This window comes from Manis javanica, chromosome 5 (assembly GCF_040802235.1).
Source record: "Manis javanica isolate MJ-LG chromosome 5, MJ_LKY, whole genome shotgun sequence".
NCBI classification, from domain to species: domain Eukaryota; kingdom Metazoa; phylum Chordata; class Mammalia; order Pholidota; family Manidae; genus Manis; species Manis javanica.
Window position 1 is genome coordinate 122025582 of NC_133160.1, and position 15215 is coordinate 122040796.

The following is a 15215-nucleotide window of genomic DNA, read 5'->3' on the forward strand; positions in this document are numbered from 1 at the left end:
CCTGATCTGCTGGGCGGGCGGCCTTTCTATCCCATTCTGACTTGAAGGCTCCTCTTTGGTTAACAAGGCGAGGCCATTGATTGACGGGTCCATCCTTACAGCCATCCCTCTCAGCGCGCATGTCCTTTCCTAGGATGAGGTGTGCTTTGGGCAGTTCCTAGTTTTGTTCAGTTGTGCCCAGGTTGGGAGGTGGTTGTGACCGGTTTGACCTGGTGCCAAAAGGCAAGGAAGTTATCTCCCAGCAAAGCATTTGTTGTCTTTACATGGGACCCCCTACCTGGGAAGAGTTCAGGAAGCTTTTTCCTTCAAACTTATCTTCTTCTTCCCCAGCTGCTCATGTGTATCCTTCTACCTAACAGATTTTTAAGCTCTGCAAAATCTCTTCCATACCAGTTGATTAGCTATTTAGGGAGAGACAATTTTATCCAGGCACTGGTCTAGGTATTTTTGAAATAACCACACATTTATATCTTCATCTTCTAAGTTTGATGCTTTATCATCTGACTACCACATGGAAGGACTATATTTCTCAAAATAGTATGGCTCTTTAGGTTAGTCTTATTTGTCAAGTTTTTCATAACAACTATAATCTTCCTCCATCGAAGTTAAAGTCCTGCATTTTATAAGTCTATATCCCATTTTCCTGCAAGCTTTTCCTTGAAGAACTATTCAGGACTATAGTGGGCACAGGGGAGGAATCCCTTTCACTGAGATTTTCTTCCATTGTCCCACCACATCAGAGTGATGTAGTTGATAGGGAAGACATTTCTCTATCCTTATTATCGTGAAGCCCTAAGAGTTAAGATCAGGAAACTTTTCCATATTATTTAAAATTCTTCTGTGATGTTTTTCCACATTAGATTCCCACTGAAACCCTAAAGATTACTGAGAAGGGTAAAGAAAGCTCTGTTTCTTTTATTTTTAGGACATATTTTGACCAGTGAAATGCTATTTCTGTAACATATTCTGAACAATGAAGGAAAATACACAAAATGAGACTTTCATTATTTTTGTTCATAGCTTTTCTTATGGAAGTGTAAGTTACAGCATGTTCTGTAGACCTGCACATCAGCATCATCTTACAGGTTGTTGTTAGATTAGCAAATTCTTGAGTCAGTCCTAGACCTATTGAGTCATAATGTCTGGAGATGGATCCAGGAATCTGGGTTTTAGCAGACCCTCCAGTTACACACTATCACATTAAAGTTTGAGAAGCACTGCTTTAACACACCTGAAGGTCTTGTTAAACTGTAAATTGTCATTCAGTAAATCTGAGGCTGGGCCTGAGATACCTCATTTCTAATTAGCTCTTGGGTCATTGGTCTGTGGACAATGCTTCGAATAGTAAGGTCCTATGGAACCACAGTGAACATAGCAATTAATCTGATCTTGGATGCTGTTCTAAGTTTGCTTACTTGTCTGCTATGTTTATTTAGATGTTAAAAACAAGAATATCCAGAAAACACAGTATTTATTTTGGCATGAAGGCACAGAAAACTGTAAGATACTTGTTGGAAAATTATTAAAAGCCAGTAGGTGTAAGAATTTTCTTAAAATATAAAACCTTACATGTTTCTTGAGGAGGGATTTGATGTATAACTATCAATAAGAATATATAGAGTACTGTCCAAAAATAACTGAAATGTGTACTTTACAAAGTATAGTGAATTACAGCCCTATTTCAAAGCAAAAGTCCCATTTTGATGTATATGAATTGGACTGCTGTTGCCACCTGCCATATCAAATTGCCTACAATGATGCTAGCATGCAATTATTGATTTATCACCACTGTCAGCAGCATGTAGTGCTCAATCTCCAATGAGGTAGCACTGCACTAACCTTTTCTATTGGTGATTTAGATTTTCTCTTTTCATTTCTATTTTGTTAATTCAAATCATGCCTAGATGAGCTGTCATAGAATGCATTTGCCCTCCACTGTCATATAATAGTTCTAGCTCATCCAAGCAGCTTACATCTCTTTCAGGATTCGCAGCTCCCACTTGCATGATGTACTGGTGACCTTAGCTTCATTGGTATTCTGCAAATGTCAGAGATATGCTTGCCTCAGCTGCCTGGGCCTTGGTGAGCAGGTGGAAAAATGACCAGTTGAAAATGAGTTGTTAAGACCACTACAGTGAAAAGATTGATGCAATTAATTTTTCATTATGCACAGTGTCTGTGGATTCTAATCAGTTTGGATTGTTCCTCCTTTGAGGCACAAATAAAATGCAAATGGCTTTGGAATGAAAGGGAGCATTCTATATGGTATAGACTTTTCAGAGCTGTAAAATGGCTCAGAACTAATCTGTGGCATTAGAAATATTTTATGAATTAGGCCCTGGCAGGCTAATGTAAGTTCCGTCTGGGATATCCAAGTTGTAGCAACTGCAGGAAGCAGTTTGAAAGCTATATTTCAAGGACACAGACAACAAATGGGAATGAGACTTGAGGTAAACCTTACTGGATTGTAAAGGGAGGAGCAGGGAATTTTTATTTGCTAAACTAATTGTGTAAATTAATATGGTATAAATAACCTAAAATCAATCATTGTTCGTACAGATTTATTTTCATAATCTATGCAAATAACTTGCAAAAACAAGAAGATAGAATTTTCTTTAGTCTCATAATAAATATTTTTCCCTTTCATTTTGTCATCTACTAAAATGTATGATATCCGTGCATCATGAATTATCACAGAAAGTCCAGATTTAATATTATAAATATGCTTACAATATTATAGCTCCATTTTCTCTTAAAAAAGGTCATTCTAATTATGAAGCAAATAACTGACAATCTTTTATTGCTAGAATGACTATCTAACCATGTTTTCACTTATTTCCATCAACAGTATTGCCTTTTAGTTATATATGTATGTTGTCTAGAGGAGCTACTTCCATTTATTTGGATTAAAATTGTTAAGAAAAAATATAAGGATATTATTTTTGAAATCACCTTGAAAGAAATTGCTAGCGTGGTCGTCAGGAAAGGAGAGGACTCTTTAGTCTTTGTTGCTGTGTCACATGTTCTGGAGTTGAAGATCTACTTTTTAAAGATGTTGTTCAGTTCATAAAAGAAAACTTTTTTTTCTAACATATGTAATAAGGAGTTAAAATAGGGCTCTAGTGAAGTTGTCTTTTGAAATGGGGTCTAAATTGGTGATCATATGTTTACATCTGCTCTTAAAAGCTTTTTACAACATTATTTTGTGGCATGATTTAGGAACAAACAGTGGGAATTGTCCCTATCCACTGTGGAGCACTTTCTAACATGAGAAACTGAGAAAACTATATTTATACATTTCTTTAACAGAAATGATACTATTTATAATTGTGCCTCACAATGCTTTCTTACAAAATTGACTTGCCTTAGGAGATAACAAATGTGCTAATAATTTTAAAAGTTCAATTTCCAAAAGGAATTAGTTTTTAAAAAAATCATTCCTAGATGAGTGCATGTTAAACTTGTCTCAATCATCTCTCTAACATCAGTTTAATCAATGACATATCTTTATTGGGTGCACTTAAGGGGTGTGAGACACAAAGAGCAGAGCAGAAACCTGTCATCTCAATTGCCCTTCCTAGAACTTTAGGCTAGGCTTTACCTAGTTTTGCCAAAATAGTCCCCTAAAATGCACAAGCAGAGAAAGCCTTTTTTTTTCTTTTCTTTTTTTTCTCTGCTTCTATTCAGTTCTCACTTCCATTTATTGGTTCAAATAAGCAAAGCAAAACAGGCCAAAAATCCAATCATAATAACTACAATCCACTAGCAAATCTCTTTTTCCCTGTTTATTTATATTAGAAAAATATTTGGGAATTCAACTGTAAAATACTTTCTAATTTGTAGAAAACATGAACAGGTGGAATTTTTGTGAGGACCTCCTGTGTACTTCACATATTATATTTTTCTAAATACCTTCTCATCTCCCAAACACTAGTAGGACATGGGCCAGTAAATCACTCAGTTTATGAGATTATATGCTGCTGTTCTAAAAACTGAAAAAATATTCACTATGCTCGTTAATGGTCCACTATATTCTAAACGTCATGCTGTAACTCTGCAAGAAAACATAATATTCCTGTGAGTGATTTCACATTCTTTCTAAAAAGATGGATGTCCATGCAAATAGTTATAAAATATGATAAATGTTATAAAAACAGAAACAAAGTGTTATTAACGCATTGAAGAGGGAATCTTGAGGAGATTGTATTCAAAGAGAACCAGGGGAAATGAATAGGTAGAAAAAATAATTCAGATAAAAAGAAAATTCAGGTAGAGACTGTTGATTGAGTCAATTCTCACAAGGCTGTAAAGTGCTAACATCCAGGGAATAATATCTAGTAGCACTGATGGGATAACAATTTTCAAATCTAGGTCTCAAATGCATGACTCTAAATGTGAAGAGGAGAGAGAATTCTTGAACATATTAGAAAGACCAATCTTCATAGAGTAGACAGGTGAAAATAAAGATCCAGTGAAAAAGTGAAAAAGAATGACTGAGGCTAAATAAAAATAACAATAATTTTTTTAGAAAGGAACTATTGTACAGTTGAGAGGAAAGAGATTCAATAAAGATGGTATAAAAATCATTAAACAAAAATGTTTTCAAAAAAGAGAACTTCGAATTTAGAAATAGAAAGGTCTTTAATGACATCAGTAAATTCATGAATATGTGATAGGCAGGATTCTAAGAATCTCATGACTAGGTTATTTTATATGTAGAGGTGATTTTTGGAAACAGAGATTATCGGAGTGGTTCTAACCTAATCATCTGAGCCCTTTAAAACCAGTAGGTTTTCTCCAAGTGGTTGCAGAAGAAAAGTCAAAGTTTCAAAACACAAGGATTCAATGATTTTTTTATAATTTTTTATTAAAGTATGATTTATATACACTCTTATGAAGGTTTCACATGAAAAAACAATGTGGTTACTACATTTCCCCATATTACCAAGTCCCCACCCATACCCCAATGCAGTCACTGTCCATCAGTGCAGCAAGATGCCACAGATCCACTATGTGCCTTCCCTTTGCTACACTGTTCTCCCCGTGATCCCCCACACCGTGTGTACTAAACATAATACCCCTCAATCCCTTTCTCTCTCCCCCCCCACCCCGCCCTCCCACAACCCTCCCCTTTGGTAACCACTAGTCCCTTCTAGGAGTCTCTGAGTCTGCTGCCATTTTGTTCCTCTAGTTTTGCTTCATTGTTATACTCCACAAATGAGGGAAATCATTTGGCATTTGTCTTTCTCCACCTGGCTTATTTCACTGAGCATAATGTACTACAGCTCCACCCATGTTGTTGCAATTTGTAGGATTTGTATCTTTCTTATGACTGAATAGTATTCCTTGTGTATATGTACCACATCTTCTTAATCCATTCATCAACTGATGAACACTTAGATTACTTCCTTATCTTGGCTATTGTAAAAAGTGCTGCAATAACCATAGGGGTGCATATGTCTTTTTGAATCTGAGAAGTTGTATTCTTTGAGTAAATTCCAAGGAGTGGGATTCTGGGGTCAAATGGTATTTTTATTTTTAGTTTTTTGAGGAACCTCCATATTGCTTTCCACAATGGTTGAACTAGCTTACATTCTCACCAGCAGTGCAGGAGGGTTCCCCTTTCTCTGCATCCTTGCCAGCATTTGTTGTTCTCAGTTTTTTCGATGCTGACCATCCTTACTGGTGTGAGGTGATATCTCATTGTGGTTTTAATTTGCATTTCCCTAATGATTAGTGATGAGGAGCATCTTTTCATGTGTCTGTTGGCCATCTGAATTTCTTCTTTGGAGAACTGCCTCTTCATATCCTCTGCCCATTTTTTAATTGGTTTATTTGCTTTTTGGGTGTTGAGGTGTGTAAGTTCTTTATATATTTTGGATGTTAACTCCTTGTCAGATATGTCATTTACAAATATATTCTCCCATACTGTAGGATGACTTTTTTGTTCTGTTGATCGTGTCCTTTGCTGTACAGAAACATTTTAGTTTGATGTAGTCCCATGAGTTCATTTTTGCTTTTTTTTCCCTTGCTCGAGGAGATGCATTCAGGAAGGAGTTGCTCATGCTTATATTTAGGAGATGTTTGCCTATGTTGTCTTCTAAGAGTTTTATGGTTTCATGACTTAATTCAAGTCTTTGATTGATTTTGAGTTTACTTTTGTGTGTGGGGTTAAACAATAATCCAGTTTCATTCTCTTGCATGTAGCTGTCCAGTTTTGCCAACACCAGCTGTTAAAGAGGCTGTCATTTTCCCATTGTATGTCCATGGCTCCTTTATCGTATATTAATTGACCATATATGGTTGGGTTTATATCAGGGCTCTTGTCTGTTCCATTGGTCTATGGGCCTGTTCTTGTGCCAGTACCAAATTGTCTTGATTACTGTGGCTTTGTAGTAGAGCTTGAAGTCAGGAAGCGTAATGTCTCCAGTTTTATTCTTCCTTCTCAGAATTGCTTTGGCTATTCGAGATCTTTTGTGGTTCCATATGAATTTTAGACAATGATCTTTTGTGTTATTGGCTTTGGCATTGAATAAGCTGGACACTTCTAGATGAGAGTAGGCCCTGATTGTCGTGGGACTTCAGTCCTGTAGCCAGAAGGAACTGCATACTGTCATTATCTGAATGGAGTTGGAAATGGACTCTTCCTTAGTCAAATCTGGAGGTGAGAACACGACTAACTGACACCCTGACTTCAGCCTTGTAAGACCGTGAGCAGAGAACTATCATATGAGGCTAGGCTTCTGATCTACAGAACTGTGAGATAAAAATGGATATGATTTTAAGCCACTAAATTTGATATAAAACAACTGAAAACTAACACAGCATAGAAACCAGAGTTCATGGTGAGTGAAAAAGTATGCAAAACTAACTGAAATGTCATATAGGGCCATGATTAAATTCTTACTATATGTCATTCAAAAATATTCTCATGCAGTTGGTCAGTGAATGGTATCACCCCACAGAGTGATTTAGAAGACTGGGGTGTCTATTTTTCCATATCTTCATAAAATAATGACAGGTGATACTGACATTCATTGGTTAGAGGCCAAGGATGCTATAATTCTTACAATAGCAAAAATGCTTAGTTCTGAATTGAATACTTTCAAATGTTCCTCTTATATTCAAGTAAGTAAAGAATTATGTTTGTATTTATATGAGCTAAACTCCAATAGTTTTTTACTTTTTATATTTGACTAAAATAACTACTCTATAAACTATTTTAACAAAAATAGTTTGGGGATATATAGAATTTTCTTTTCCAGAAATGTAACTCCCATGTAAACCAAGATAAAATTGTATCTTGTTTTAAAAATCAAAATTTGTATACATTCCCTGGAATCATTATCACCAAAAGCAATGCTCCTTGCCCATTTTATTTGGTCTAATGATACAACAGACCATCAGTAGCTGTCCCATTATTTGAGATGATCACACATATAGATGTAAATAGCTGCTGACTTCATTACAGCATTTAGTGTCAACATGCTCGAGCATTTACAATCTGAAAGTGCACATATACATATACATATATACACTTACAAAACTTCAGTTATTTACATTAGGACATTTTATTATTTCAATTATGTCTGAGGATAGACCTTATTATCCTTTCCTTTTTTTTTTTTTTTTTTTTTTTTTGCCAGTTAGGAAAAGGAACAGTATAACATGCTTGTTATAAAAATAGGAATGTTGGATCCCACAGGATTGAGAATCATTGTTTTATCTACAAAATTAGCTTTAAAATATAACTTAGTTTGCAAAAACCGTTAAGGAGATTGACTCTGTATGGAAATTGATTTGGTATGAAGATGAAAGAGAACCCACTGTTAGAAATGTGTCTAGATGAAGAAGAGGAATAAACAGATCTTTTTGTCATTTTAACCCTCTTGTTATTAGATCTTAGATTATAACACTAAAGTCTGCCTTATTATCTCTGTGATAGGTTGAAGAGTGTCAAAATGAAATAATAGTTCTTTGTATTTCCCAGTGTATTTGTGCACCCAGACTCCCTAGCAGCAGATATGCATATATAATCTCATGTTTAGATGTGGCCTTGTGTCTTATTACTAGTAATGCAGTTTAATCTGTAGACTAGTAGTGCATCAGCACTACGTGGCTGTTTCTTAGAATTGCAGGATCTAAGATTCCACCACAGATTAATGGATCAGAATCTAAATTTTAACAGGACTCTTGTGATTTATATGCATTGAAGGTTGAGAAGCCCTGATCTAGTAGTTTGGTTGAACAAATGGTCATATGTTTATAAACATTTTTACAATGATCAAAAATGAATACTAAACTAATTCTCTTATAAAAGTGTTTCTTTTCCCCAGTAATATATTGCATTAGTAAGTTATACTCATACATATATGTTTAGCAAGGCCAAATCCAAATGAATTGTCTGGATTTGAAGATTTGGGAGAGTGATGACTTCAGAGTTCAGAATTTCATTGACCTCAGCTTATCATCTAAATAAGCAGTGCAAAGGAAATAAGATATGAGTGTTCGAAATGGGTGAGAAGGAACTTCAAAAGGAGCACGGAAACAGTTTCTATCCTAGATCTGCAATTTTGATGTGTACTCTTTCGTAAAATTGTTTTGCTTGAGAATATACTTCCAATTTGGATTCATACCAGTTCTCCTTTCCTACCTAACTTTTTAGGATTGACTTTAAAAAGAAAACAAAACAAACACAAGACAGACATATTTCTCAACTATCCAAAATCTTATACCATGGGAATAAGGTCAAGGGCATAAAATAATATACAAAATTCAGTATCTGAGAAGACCCCCGTTTAGTGAAGTTACACTAAACTAGGAGTAAGGTTTAATACCTTCCCAATTCTTAAATGCATTTCTGTAAACAGAAAAACCTGAAATTTGAAACAGGATCATTTTAGGTATTATATTTCAGATGTATTATAGAAAGGGGTGGGGAGAATGATGACAATTTTGCCTTAATGACCCATCCTTCTTTTTAATCCCTAAGTAGTAAAAAAATATATATATACATCCTAAAATTACTAAAATATGTCATTTCCTATTTTATGTAAGTAATGTTAATAATTTTAGTTTCATAAACAGTTGCCTTTAATAGAGCAAATAATAGAGTAGGAATAATCATTGAAAGTCATGAGAAAACTTCTTTGTTGTTTGTTTATTAAGGCAGAAACCAGAAACTGAGAAGTTATGTGCTTTGAATGGCTGAAAAACAAATTCTCTTTCAACTTAGGATGCTTTTAGTGAAATGGAAAGAGAACTTGATGAAATATATAAAACAATTCAATAATAGATCACTGTGTGATACGTAGTATATGATTCAGAAAAAGGTCAGTAATTGACATGCTACAACCAACTCCTGTTCTCATCTTTACTTTCATTATGATTTCAGAGTGTTTACATCTATAAAAAGGAAAAGTAGAAATTGATTGGAAACTGAACCATGCCACCCTTCTAAAAACAAGTGATTTTCATTTACTGATTCATGAAAAATCCATCTCATTAAAAGGTGCGTTTATAAAAATTAGTATTTATCAAAACAGGTAATATATTTGTTTTGATCAATCATATACAAATAATAATTACAATAATTATTCACTTTAGGAAAAACTTTCATAATATTTTCTACACCAACTTACTGAAACAAAATTAAAAACAAAATTTAAATATAAATAAAAATTCTTGCCTACATTTTCCTTGTTTGAGAAGTATTTGAATGCTCAATAAAATAATATCTAACATTAAATATTTCTTTAGGATAAAATTATCTTCAGAAAAAAGAAAAAATAGTAGCTCAAGGAGAAAAATAAAAATGTAATCTCTTAAAGAAGAGCTTGTTCATATATTTTAAAATAAATGACATTAATAATGTCTTCCCATGTTGACAGGTAGTAACTACACTAGTTGGGGTGAGGGTTGAATAATGTGGGTAATAGGTGAACCACTGTGTTGCATACTTAAAACTAAGATTGTATATCAACTCTACTTCAATAAAATAAAATTGGCTAAAAATAAATAAATAAATATGGTAGTGTGATATTTATCATGATATTTACATACTTGGATACATTTAAAAGAGATGCTAAATTTCTGTTTAAAAATGTCAATATATACAGTATGCTAAAACCATAATTGCAATTAGAGGCAGAGTTTACTGTAAAGCTAATGAAACTTAAATTTAGGGCCCTTATTTGCACAGGCTTTTTCCAAGCCTCAGAGAGGCTTTAACAACATGTTTGATAGGCCGTATGTTCATATTAAATTTTCAAAAACAAGTTCCTTTAACTGCAGTTGGTTAAGACCTCTGTCACATTCCAATCTGACTTACCCTCCATCACATCCCTTCAGTACATGATTTTAGAGAGGCCTTGGTAATTTTGCAATCCAAAGAGGAAACTGAGGGTGTGATACATTTAGTTTGGGTATACAGTGCAGACTGACTTTGTGTAGAACTATCATTGCTAGCTGTTCTAGTGTTAAAATGGCTTCCAGGTACATTCATACCTGCTGTGATAACTCATCATTATCATGACAAGGTCAGAGGTCATATGTGATATGTGCCCACCAGGTGGCATCCATCATTCGAAGTATGTGGATAATGGCCGACAAACAAGTTTTGAGAAGTAAAGAGCCAGAAACTCATCTGAGGAAAATTCTTCCAGTCATTAGATGTATACAATTGTTAGAAGATAATTTTTATGAGGGCCTGTTTTAAAAAGAATTTCTCTCTTCCCAGGAGTTTAACCTGAAAATGTAGTAAAAACTGGTAAAACTTGTAAAAACTTGTAAAACATGACAGAATAGTTTTAGCAATTAGAAATACACCATAGCATCTTTATTGTTTTTCCATGGGAATTGCATAAAATAGAAATTTAGGATTTTGGGGTGTGGAGGATACAAGCTGACAGTACTACAAAGAGTAAGTGCATATCTTTGTAAAGTTATATGTATTGTGAATCACAACCAAAAGAATAGAAGATAAATCTCAACCAACTGTTGAGAGATAGTCTTTCTTTTCTTTGTAGATAATATTACAAAATCATCATTATATGCTACCAACAACAGTGGGATCAAAAAACATCTTATAGATGAGTACAGGCAGTAAGTGAATAAAAATGTTTTTTTCTGGATATTTTGATATTTATATTGTCAGTTTTTTAAAATTTATAATCTGTTGTGATTTCTTATTCTATATATTCTTTCATCTCTAAGTTGCCTTTATGCTTTGTATTGTTTCTCTTAAAAAGATGTCACAAAACTGTGTGATCTGTGACCCACAAAATGGAATCCACTTCTGTTTGCAACTATTTAGGCTTAAAGAAAAAAAAAATTTAGAGAACTATTTTCAGGCTATTGCTATAACAGATAAAATCACATGTAATTGAGTGGTAGCAGCTTCCCAATGCCACCTTATTCCTTTAGCAAGCAAGTCTCCAGTTTCATTGTTGTGTAGCCCAGCTGGAAGATGCACCAAGCCAGAAAGGCCCAGGGCTGTAGGGAACCTGCCTGGCATGTCATTACCTTGGGCAGGAGCCATGGAGCCACACACTGGTCTATATCTCATCATCTGTATGAAGAGCAGCTGGACCACAGTTACCTAGTTCCATGTTCTACTTCATCCACAACATTGTGCCTGTGTTATGGCTGATGTTTTACAAAAAATCTAAAACTGAATAATGAAATCTAAAATTTTCAATATTACTTTATAGGTAATCAATTGATACCATCCATGACTATTTTACTCTGTGGCTATCTGTATAACTTTATGATATGATAAATGACACACAGTCATAACTTTATTCAGATATTACCTTGAAAGAACACTTATACTAATTAAAGTATACATCAGTTAAAAATTCACATGAATATGGAAATCGTGTGGTTTTAAAAAATCAGCAAAATTACAGTAGTTATATTAAGATGAAACAGATACTTGAAATTAACATGAAATTATCTCATCTTAAGCTGCAAGTAAAGTATGACATATGGTGTAAGGGGAATTTTTAAAAGAAAGTTAAAAGGTTCACAAGTGAATCATAGTAGTACTCAGGAACCATATCATACTTAGTAAGAGGAAAATGAGATGGTCACACGTTCTGGCGAGCATAGTCATACAACATAGGAGTTTCCTGTCTGAGCCAATATAAGTGTCTGTCTAATATAACATTACATGACACTGATCTGAGGTCAAGTCAGAAAACCTTTATTTGAGAGCTTTAGGCCTTTGGTCTCAAGTTTTATTCCCCCTTTTTCGCTATGACCTTATTTGTCCTTTAAAGACTTACTCTTTTGCCACAGATTTTCAGTTTTGTATTTTTCATTTTTGTATTTTTAAAGTTGATATTTATAGTTAGTGATTTTTTTCAAGGCTCTGGGTAGAATGAAACTTGCAGGGTTTGAAATGTGTCTTTAAACAAACGAATAAACAAACAAAAGATGTATTCTAACAAACTGTTGTTTTTTAAAAATGAGGAATTTTTACCCAACTAATAAATGCCTTTAGAACTACTACTGATTTCTTTATTAGCAGTCTTACAAAAAGTCTTACATTTTCAAATGATCTCTGACCATGATAACAAGGAGAGTTCTGCTACAATGAATATTAATAGCATTTATTCTGAGCACTGAGCATTAATACATCTTCTATTTGACACTTTTGGAACTACTTTTGATAAAGAACCAGAAAGGAGATATCAAGTGACAATCCTACACCAGCCTTCAGGGTTGACAGGATGACCTAATAGGTACTATGAAACCTTTTATTCTTGTTATTGATTGATTAATTTTCTTCATGTAAAATGTTATTACTATCCTATTTTCCTCACTTTGTTTGCCTTATCTCTTTTGAGAAATAATAGGGTATGTTAGAAAGAAATGCAAGCAATCAGACATCAAAATTATATTCTTTGTTATTCATCATGACTAAAGGATATACAGTGTTCTGAATCTACCACCAATACTCTAACATTTGAAGAGATTTAATCCTAAGGCTTTGCATATCAAACATATGTATATGAATGTGTATGCCAGATTTGATTCAACTGAATGCACTATAATGTGTTCAGGTTATCATATCTTACCTAAGCCAGCAGTTAATAATGAAAAGAAAAATAGGATGATTATAGAAAATTGTACAGAATTTATTAAAATCTTGCCGTATTTTGTTCAATAGGGTCAGCAGTAAGCTTTTGAAGTTTATTCACAAATTTTTTAAAATAATTTTCCAACACATAATAATTTGTAAAGGATTTGAGGCTATATTTCTGTGGATTTTAAGAAGACAGCCTGACTGTCTGCCCTAATGAAATCAGCAGTGCAATTACCAGATCTCTAATCTCTGCCTAAAGATCCCCCTTGCCTGGTGTGTCTCATCGCTGAGGCCCGGCTAGACTTGCTTCATGAATATGTGAAAGGGTAAGTTAGGTAGGTAACTATGAAACAGGAAAGGTTTTCTAAGATATGTAGTTGCTCGGTGCTGGATTTAGATATAAATATTCTACACTTTACATTGAATTATGTATCAAACATTCTGATAATGAGATTATGGGTATGAACATTATGGGTATGGTGCAATAAGCAGATTTTTTTTTAAGGATGCTACCATTAAGATGTTTCCTCCCAAATCGGTTTACTTCTCTACAGATGTACTGAGGGTACACTTTCTGCAAGGAAAACTGTTTCTAAGTAACTTGAAACACACACTTACATCAGTCACCCCAGTACATTAGTATTATAGACATTTATTTGTAATTCTCTAGTATTTATAAGATAATAAGCCACAATTTCCAAGCTATCAATGTCATATTAGTTTTTTTCCCACTTGTAGAATAATATTTTATCCGAAAAGGTGCTTTACCACTACTAGAAAATACATTTTAGATAGTAGCTCCTTCACCAATCCTTGGCTTCTTTGCTCTGTTTTTCAACATTTTTTTTTCATTAAGAGGAACAAACATAACACCAAGTTGCAAACATAGCACTTAAGAAAAATACATGTAATCTTTTTCTTAAAAAGTCATTAGGCTCCATATATCATTTGCCAATATGAGGTATCATTAATATAGTAGCATAAGCTTTTCTGCAGAAAGGGAAAGAATCCTTGGTTGATTTAATTTTGTATATCTACTATAAAGAATAAAACCCTTGCTAATGCAATAGAAATGCCATATATATATATATATATATATATATATATATATATATATATACACACCTCATGAGAGTTTAAACTATTTTCTTGCTTGTGAATATTCCTTTATGCCAATAGGATTAAGTGTAAAATTATTATTCTGTTCATCGGTATTTATCTCTTTGAAATTGGAATATGTTTGGATGGCATATAGTAAAATTACATATATGTCCATTGCCTGTCAATGAAAGATTTGACATATTCTTGATAAAATATATTTTAAGTCGTTTCCCTTTACAAATCTTCAAATAAGAAACTATGAATACTACAGTGAAACTGTAACTGGAGTTCTGAGCAAATATTCTGACTTCTCCTTATTGGCTAAGTGACATTAAACAATGTAAATATTTTTAAGTTGATTTCTTCATTTCTACATTTGCATAATATGAATAAACATATAACAAGTGAAAATTCCTGGTATATCAGTCAATTATATATGTATATTAATACAGTTGTATACATACATACACAGTTTTATTTACACACACATGTATTATAAACATAAAGCAAATAAAATAAAGTTATATATATATGTATATATGTACACATTTACACCCTGACACACACACTCATAACAACAGACCCATACCACCCATTACTTAATAATATATTCATTTTCTTTTTAAATTCTGTCCATATATTATAGACATTAAGAAATTGAGATATTAAGAAAAATGGCATTACTGTGGAAATTCTTGCCATTTAAAAATCCCCAGAAAAATGTCTATAATGGCATTAGATTGTAACAGCCAGAGTTCGGTCCTTTGGGTCTGTTGGAAATCCTGAGCCTGTTCTCCTACTGCTTTGGGAGGTGCTAAAGGATAATGTCTTGATCTTAGTTTTAACTTACAGTGTTGACTCTTCTTCCTCATGAATTTTTGCAAAGCAGAAGTAATAGCCTCCACAGCCACTACTTAAATCAGAGTACATTTAAAGGACACATTCTAAATCCGATACCAATTTAGTGAATTAGTTGTCTTTTGAATTGTAGTTCCACCTTTTAGTTATTTTCAGAATGCTGAAA